Source organism: Rousettus aegyptiacus, unplaced genomic scaffold (assembly GCF_014176215.1).
Source record: "Rousettus aegyptiacus isolate mRouAeg1 unplaced genomic scaffold, mRouAeg1.p scaffold_m13_p_9, whole genome shotgun sequence".
Classification (NCBI taxonomy): domain Eukaryota; kingdom Metazoa; phylum Chordata; class Mammalia; order Chiroptera; family Pteropodidae; genus Rousettus; species Rousettus aegyptiacus.
Window position 1 is genome coordinate 35933906 of NW_023416312.1, and position 10197 is coordinate 35944102.

A 10197-nucleotide genomic window follows, 5' to 3' on the forward strand; every position below is an offset into this window, starting at 1 on the left:
ACCCAAAGAAATTCACAGATTTATTGCAATCCTTATCAAAATCCTTATCAAAATTCCAGGGGCCTTTTTCACGGAACTAGAAAAAAATTCAAAAATTTGTATGGAACCACAAAGGACTCCACCCAAAAAATCAAAGCAATTTTTAGAAAGAAGAAGCCTGGAGACATTACACTTCCTGATTTGAAACTACATGGCAAAGCTATAGTCATTAAAACAATATGGTATTGACATAAAACAGACACATCGATCAATAGACCAAAACAGAGAGCAAAGATATAAACCCACACATACATGGTCAATTAATTTATAAAGAAGGAACCAAGCATATGGGATAGGGAAAGAATGTTTCTTCGACAAATGGTGCTGTGAAAACTGGGCAGCTACATGAAAACGAATAAAACAATCACTGTTTTCCACCATACAGAAAATAAATCCCAAACGAATTAAAGACTTTATCATAAGAACTTAAACTCTGAGAAGAAAAGCATAGGGTAAGCTATTTGAAATTCATCTTGAAAATTATGTTTTAGATTTGACGACAAATGCAAAGTCAACAAAAACAAGAATAAATAAGTGGGACTATGTCAAACTAACAAACTTCTGTACAGCAAATGAAAAAGTCAACAAAATAAATAGGCAACCTTCAGAATGTAAAACAATATTTGAAATCATATATCTTATAAGGAGCTAACATCCAAAATTCATAAAGAATTCATACAACTCAATAGAAACATGCAAACTATCCAATTAGATATAGGCAGAGGAACTGAATAGATATTTTTCTAAAGAAAACATACAAACGTCCAACAGGTGGATGAAAAAGTCTCAACATCACTAATCATCAGGGAAATGCGAATTAAAAGCATAATGAAATATTATATTACACCTGCTAAAATGACTATCATCAAAAAGTTAAGAGACAGCATTTCCTGGCAAGGACCTGGTACAGAGGGAACATTTGTGTGCTATTGGTGGGATGTAAATTTCAGCAGCCACTTTGGAATACAGTATGTAGGGTCCTCAAAAATTTAAAAAATATATAACTATTATATGATCCAGCAATTCCAATTCTGAATATTTAATTGAAAACAAAAACATTAATTCTAAAAGATATATACACCCCCTCACCCCCAAGTTTGTTTCAGCATTTTCAATAGCCAAGACTGGCGAACAACCTAAGTATCCATCAATGGATATCTATCTATCTATCTATCTATCTATCTATCTATCTATCTATCTTTCTATCTATCAGAAAGAGAGAGTTAATATCCAAAAATCATAAAGAACTCATACAGTTCAATAGAAATATACAAACTATCTAATTAGAAATGAGCAGAGGGTGTTTATTCAAGGAAAACAAAAACACTAATTTGAAAAGATATACACTTCTCTGTTTATTGCAGCATTATTTACAATAGCCAAAATATGGAAGCAACCTGTGTCCATTGATATATATTTTTATTATATATATTTTCATTATATATATATATATATAATGAAAAATTACTCAGATGTAAAAATAAGGAAATCCTGCCATTTGATACAACATTGATGTACTTTGAAGACATTTTGCTAAGTAAATAAGACATACTGAAAATCACAAATAGATTATGATGTCACGTATTTAATTTAAAAAACTGAACTCTTAGACACAGAGACTAAATTGGTTATTTCCTGAAGTGGAGAGTCAGGGTAAACAAAATGGGTAGATGTGGTTTAAAGATAATAAAATCCATTTGTAAGTTACATAAGTTGTGGGGATACAATATATACCATGGTGAATGTAGTTAAAAATAGTATTTTTTATATTTTAAAGTTTCTAAGATAGTACATCTGTAAATCTCTCATTGTAAGGAACATGATTATAACTTTTTGTGATGATGGATGTTAACTTATTGTTGTAATCATTTCACAATATATAAATATATTAAATAATTTGTTGTAAGCCCAAATCTAATTCGATGTTGTATGACAATGATACCACAATAAAAATTTTAAAAAATTAAAATAATATAAAGTTTTAAAAATCTACTTAATCTTGGTAAGATTGGTGAGAGTCTATAGCATTTGAGCCGTTACCAGTTTCATCTCCTAAACTCACCTCAGCGAGTTGAAAGCTCTACTTCAGGTGTGTAGAGATAAGAACATGGTGTTCACTCCCGCTGGTTCTTAGTCTAGGACTACAGTTTCTTTCCAGAAGTGATAGTTTACCAGAATTTCTCACTTGTCCACCCCTGGCATATTACAGAGTATCTTTTCCTGGCAAACACATCTGAAAGTACATAGGATTCTTCTGCCATCCTCCCACCAGTCATAAAGTAGAAGGTTTTCTCCAAGTGTAACAGACTAATAATACTGGACCCCATTAGTTTTATTTCACCTGGTTACGTGACAAAAATGTGAAAGTTGAAAATATCAGGGAATTCCACTCTTGCTCAATACCCAAGTCGTTATCTACATAAAAATGTAAATTGCAGCAAAAATAGACCTGGTGTTGGTACTAAATATCTAAAAAGTCCTATTTCCAAAAAAAAATACAATATAAGCACATAAAAAAGTGTGGGTGACACACAGAAAAAAAAAGAAAGAAAAGAAACAGGCTGACTTTCAGGATCCCAGAAGTTAAATAGTGAAAGAGACTTTAAAGCACCTCTTATAATTATGTTCAAATGACTTTAAAAAATCATAATTTAAAAAAGTAAAGGTGAGGTGTGACGTCAGAAATATGGCAGAGTGAGAAATGTCCCCAGATCTCTTGAAATAACAAACTGAGCATCTACAACTCAACAAGTAACATCAAACCTGCACACAAAACTGCTTTTCACAGCCAGAGCTCCATGCAAGAGAAGGGGAAGGGGGAAGTTGCAGCCGTTTCCCTGAACAGCCCTGCCTGAGAGTTCTGTGAGCTCCAAGCAGCAGTAGAGCCCAGGTACCAGGGCAAAGAGCAAAGTGGGGATAACAGAAAAGAAATAACAGCTGGTTATTAAGAGCTGCAGTTACAAAATGTGAGGCTGAGATACAACAACCCTTATCTACCAACCCAGAGGACACCTAACTCCCTCATTACCATCCAAGACCAAACACCATGGAGACCCAGGGTAATTTGAGTAAACACTATTGAAATTAGCTAACACTGACAGACACTGAGAAAAAGGGTAGCGAGCATGATAGAATATTTATAAGAAAAAAAAGGGATTTTAAAGACTTTATAGAAAGCAGGGAGAGAGTTTGGAGAACCATGGCGGAGTGAGAGATGTCTCCAGATCTCTGCCCTTGAAAAATCAATAAGCTGAACATATAAAACTCACCCCCCCCCACACACACACAAACTCCACACCAGCATGTCTGAGCGTGGGATCTGCGCATAAGAGGTACAATAGGTCAGAACCAAAGGTGTTGGGTGGTAGACTGGGAGAAATAAAGAAGCTGCCTCTTGCTATCAGGGTGCCCTGTAGGAGGAGGGGGAGGGGAGAAGATGAGGCGAGTACCTTGAACAGCACTGCCTGGGAGAACTGTGAGCTCCACACAGCCAGCAGCAGGACCCAGTCATCAGGGCAAAAAGCAGAGAAGCGGGGATGGCAGAGAAGCTGGGACAGCAGAGAAACGACAGTTGATTTTTATCAGCCATGGCTGCAAAACCAAAGCTAAGCAACAGCCCCATTACCACAACTGGAAGACTCCTACGCTCATATCCTCAGAGACCTAACACTGTAGAATCACAGGGGGATCTGAGCAAATGCTACTGGAACTGTCGCTAACACTGACAGGGACTCGGACTGAAGGTAGTGAGCATGATTACATATATAAAGGGGAAAAAGGCATTATTAAGACTTTATAAGAAGCAGAAATCCAAGAGGTGTCAATACCACCTACTGGAAACCAAAAGAAAAATGTCTTTGGAACAAGCTAAAGAGAGACCTTTAAATAATAAATCTTTCTGGGTAAAAAAAAAAGCAGAATACACTTCCATTAATGCCCAGGCAGAGAAATAGTCCATTAAACACTATGAAAAACCAAGGTGACAAGGCATCTCAGAAAGAAAGAGAAAAATCTCTAGAAAAGAAGTTTACAGACATAGAAATATGCGACTTAAATGACAGAGAATTCAAGATGGCACATCTGAAAAAACTAAGTGAGCTCCAAAATAAGTCATATTAACAATTGCAGAAAAAAAAAATTAGAAGAGCAGAGGAAGGATATTCAAACTCTCAAAAAGAACAGGATAGATATTCTGGATATAAAAAACACACTGCAAGCTTGGGAAATATAGTCAACAAATGGAGGAAAGAATCAGTGATATCGAAGACAGAAATCTAGAAATAAATGAGAAGGAAAAAGAGAGAAACTGAATAATGAAAAAGAATGAAAGAGAAATACAAGTACTAGCTGATACCATCAAGAGAGGAAACATAAGAATAATGGGCATTCTCAAAGGGAAGAAAAAGAATCAGGGATTAGAAAGCATTTCAGAAAATACTTGATGAGAATTTCCCGAAATCTGAGGAATGCGCTGGAGCTTGGAATTCAAGAATGCAACAGAACACCCAATTATCTCAATCCAAAGAGGCCTTCTCAAAGACACATTGTTTTAAAATTATCGACAAACAACAACAAAGACAGAATTCTCAGGGTAGCTAGAGAAAAGAAGATGGTAAATTATAAAGGAAAAGCCATTAGATTATTGTCAGATTTCTCAGCACAAACCTCAAAAGCCAGAAAGGAGCGGAATCAAATATTCAATCTTAAGTGAAAGGAACTACCAGCCAAGAGCAATGTATCCAGCAAAGCTCTCATTTAGATATGAAGGACAAATTAAGACCTTTCCAGACATACAAAAATTGAGGGAATTCTCCACTATGAAGCATGCATTACAGGAAGTAATAAAAGGAGTCAGCTCATCTAAAGCAAAATGACAAATTCTATATATATACACATATGTGTGTGTGTGTGTATGTATATATATATATATATATATATATATATATATATATATATATATATATATATATCAGGAGTGAGGTGACTATCAGGCAAATAGAAGCACAGGAGTGCAACCTTTACTAAGAACAGGCATTATAAGCTTAAACAAGATAGTAATGAATGTTTAGCATACACAAATTGAGAAAAAGACAAACTGAGAAAAAAAATGACCGAAAAGGGAAGGATTCAAAGATCCAAATTCGCAAAGTGGAATGGAGATAAGGCACGTGTGGAAGAAAATGGAAGACCATATATATATAACTATACTTTTATCATATTCATAATGGTAATCACATGCCAAAGATTTAGAACTGAAGTATATAACATAAAACAAGAAAGACCAGAGGGAAAACCCATAAAAGCCAACCAAAATAAAGAAAACAGAAACACAAGGACAAAGAAGCAATGGAAACACTGAGATACCAGAAAGCAAAAGATAAAATGGCTCTAAGAAGACCACATATTTTAATTATCACCCTATATGTAAATGAACTGAACTCACCAATGAAAAGACACAGAGTTACAGAATGGATCAAAAAACTAAACATAACCATATGTTACCTCCAGGAGACATCTCAGTTCCAAAGATAAATATAGTCTCAATGTGAAAGGGTGGAAAATAATATTTTAAGCAAATGGCATTCAGAGAAAAGTGGGAGTAGTGATACTAATATCAGATGAAATGAACTTCAAAATTAAAAAAAAGGTAAAGAAAGACACTGAGGGACATTTCATAATGATAAAGGGAAATATGCACCAAGAAGATACAACACTTCTTAATATCTATGCTCCCAATCAGGGATCCCTGAAATATATAAAGCAATTACTAACAGAACTAAAGGGAGAAACAGACCAAAACACTATTGTAGTAGGGGACCTAAATACTCCACTGTTGGATATGGACAGATTATCCAAACAGAAAATCAATAAGGAAATAACATCCTTAAATGACACATTAGAACAATTGGATGTAATTGACATTTACAGAGCCTTTCATCCCCAAACAGCTGCTTATACATTCTTCTCTAGTGCACATGGAACATTCTCAAGGATTGACTACATACTGGGACACAGAGATAGCTTCAACAAATATCATGGTTGAAATCATATCAACCATATTCTCTGATCTTAATGTTTTGAAACTAGAGATCAAATGTTAAAAGAAAGCAGGAAGAACAAAAAGTACATAGAGATTAAATAAAGTGCTACTGAAGAGTGACTGGGTCAGAGAAGAAGTAAAAAGAGAGATCAAGAGATACATAGAAAAATATGATAATGTAATTAAAACATGTGAAAACTTTTGAGACACAGCCAAAGTGGTCATAAGAGCAAAGTTCTTATCATTACAGTCCTCTCTCAAAAAAAACCCCCCAAGAATTAGCCTAAATACACAAAATAACATGATCTTTTTTAAAATTAAAAACATTTGATCTTAAAATATTAGAAAAAGAACAAATGAGGCCTCAAATCAACAGAAGGAGAGAAATAATCAAAATTAGAAGAGAATGGAATGAAATTTAAAACAAATGAACAAACAAACAAAAAAACAATAGAAAGAATAAATGTAACAAAGAACTAATACTTTGAGAACTTTAATGAGATTTACATAGCCCTGACTAGATTCACTATGAAAAATATAGAAAAGACACACATAAACAAAATCATAAATTAAAGAATAGAAGCTATGGCAAATAGCTTGAAAATACAAAGGATTATACAAATTACTATGAAAAATTATATGACACCAAATTTAATGTCCTAGAAGAAATAGACAATTATTTAGAAATATACAACCTTCCTAGACAGAATCATGAAAAACTAGAAAATCTAGATAGACTAGTCATCAGTTTGAAAATGGAAAACAATTATTAAAACCTTCCAAAAAGTAAAAGTCCAGGACCAGATGGCATCACCAGGGAATTCTACCAAACATCCAGAGGAATTAATACCAATTTTTCTCAAACTCTTCCAAAAATCAAAGAGGAGGCAGTACCTCTTAACTCATTTTATGAGGCCAATATTATCCTGACCAAAACCTGGTAAAAGTAACACACAAACACACACACACATACACACACACACACACACACACACACACACACACACACTAAAGACCCTTATCTCTCATGAACTCAAATGAAAAATCCTAAATAAGATACTAGTGAATCAAACACAACAATATAATAAAAAGGTTATACATCGCGATCAAGTGGGCTTCACCCCAGGGCCACAGTAATGGTTTAACATATGCAAATTGGTAAATGTGATATACCACATAAACAAATTAAAAAATAAGAATCATATGATCATATCAATAGATGCAGAAAGAGACCTTGACAAGATACAGTATCCATTTATCATCAAAACACTTTATAAAATTGGTATAGAAGTAAAGAGCCTTAACATAATAAAGGTCATATATGGCAGACCCTCAGCCAATATTATACTTAATGGTGAAAAACTAAAACTTGTAGCTCTAAGATCGGGAATGAGACAAGGCTGTCCACTATCATCACTGCTATTCAATATAACATTGGAGGTCCTACTGAGTTCGATCAGGCAAGAAAAAGAAATAAAAGACATTAAAATAGGAAATGAAGAAGTCAAAATGTCATTATTAGCAGATGACATGATTCTTTATATAGAAAACTCTAGACTCCACAAGAACACTACTAGAAATAATAAGCAAATACAGTGAATTTGCTGGATACAAAATCAATGGTCAAAAATTCATAGTGTTCCTATACTTTAATAATGAATGAATTGTCAGAAAAAGAAGTGGTAAAAAAAAGATTCCTCATAAAAAGAATAAAATAGCTGGCAATAAACTTAATGAAATTTGTTAAGGACCTGTATAATAAAAAAAATATAAGACCTTATTTAAAAAAATGAACAAGACAAAAAAAATGAAAATATATTCTGTGTTCTCAGACTGGAAGAATCAATGTGGTTAAAATGACCTTATTACCTAAAGCATTATGCAGATTTAATGCCATCTCTATCAAAATCTCATTGGCACTTTTTAAAGAAATAGGACAAAAAATCATCAGATTTGTATGGAAGCACAGAAGACCCCGAATCACCTAAGCCATCCTAAGAAAAATGAACAAGCCTGGAGACATCAATCACTCTGCCTGACTTCAAATTATATTACAAAGCAACAATAATAAAAATGGCATGGTATTGACAGCAAAACAGACACGTAGTCCAGTGGAACAGAATTCAGAGTCCAGAATTAAATCTCCATGTTTATATGGACAAGTAATTTTTGACAAAGGAGCCAAAACCATACAGTGGAGAAAAGAAAGCCTCTTCAACAAATAATGCTAGGAAAACTGGAATACCATCTCCCAAAGGATGAAACTATATTGTTTTTTATCATCATACATGAAAATTAACCCCAAAACGATTAAGGACCTGAACATAAGACATGGAACAATAAATTGCATTGAGGAAAACGTAGTTAAAAAACTCATGGTTCTTGGACTTAAAGAGGGTTTTATGAATTTGATCTCGAAGGCAAGGGAAGTAAAAGCAAAAATAAATGAATGGGAGTTCATCAAATTAAAAAGCTTCTGCACAGTGAAGGAAACTGTCAACAAGGTAAAGAGACAATCATATGAATGGGAAAATATATTCACAAGGAATGCTTATGATAAGGGCCTAATATCCAAACTATACAAAGAACTCATACACTTGAATAACAACAACAACAAAAAAAAACAATCCAATTTAAAAATGGGCAGAGGACCTGAACAGACACTTTTCCCAAGAACACATACAAATGGTCAACAAATACATGAAAGGATGCTCAAGATCGTTAGCTTTAAAGAAACACAAATCAAAACCACAATGAAACATTATCTTACATCTGTTAGAATTGCTATTACCAACAGGACAAATAACAATGTTGGAGAGGGTGCAGAGAAAAATGAACCCTCATGCAGTGTTGGTGGGACTGCAAATTGGTATAGCCACTATGGAAAACAGTATGTAGATTCCTCAAAAAAACTAAGAATTGATCTACCATATGATCCAGCAATCCCTCTACTGGGTATTTACCCCAAAGATTTGAAAACATATATCTGAAAAGATATATGCACTCCAATGTTCATAAATGCATCATTTGCAATGGCCATAAACATGGAAGCAACCAAAGTGTCCTTCAACGAATGGTTGTATAAAGAAGATGTGGTACAGATATACAATATAATAATTGTCAGCTATAAGAGATGAAATATTGCCATTCGCGACAACATGGTTGGACCTTGAGATAATCATGCTAAGTGAAACAAGCCAGATCGAAGAAGTTGAAAACCACATGGTATCACTTATATGTGGGATACAAACTTAAAAGCAATAAATGAACAGGACAAACAAACAGACATGGTCAATAGACTAGTGGTTACCAGAGATAGGTAGGAGGTAGATGGGGTAAAATGAATCAAATATGTCATGACAGAAATAAATCTAACTATAGCTGGTGAGTATATAATGCTATACACACACACACACACATACATACACACACTCATACATATATGACTTACTGTTAAATTGTGCACTTGAAATTTACTGGATTTTGTTAATTAACGGCACCATAATAAATAAAGTTTAAAAAAGTAGAGGAAATATAAAGACTATATTAAGAAAGAGAAAGAAATTAATTAAAATAACCAAATGGAAATTATGGAATAAACAATCATAATTACAAAAATGGAAAATTCACTAGAGTAGTTTCGAACTAACAGAAGAAAGCAGTAGGAGTTATGTAATCTGAAATACAGAAAGAAACAATAAATAAAGATAAACAGCCTCAAATAAATATAGAACTCAAACATACAAATATAATATAACTGAAGTATTAGAATGAGAGGAAAGTGAGAATGGAGCACAAGATATTTATCAAGAAATAATGCTATAAATGTCCCAAATGTGATAAAAAAAAAAAAGCATTGCGGAAGCTCTGTGAAATCAAAATAGGATAAAAGTAAAGAGATGTATACCCAGAATCATTATAGTTACATTAAGAAAAACAAATTCAAAGAGAAAATCTTGTAAAATAGCAATAACTTTAAGTGCTTAGTTCTCCTCAGAAACCATGGAGACCATAAGACAGTTGGAAAAAATATTCTGTGCGCTGAAAGGAAGGAAAAAAAACCCCTCTCAACCAAGAATCTTACGTTCTGCAAATCTATCTTTCAAAAGTGAAAAATA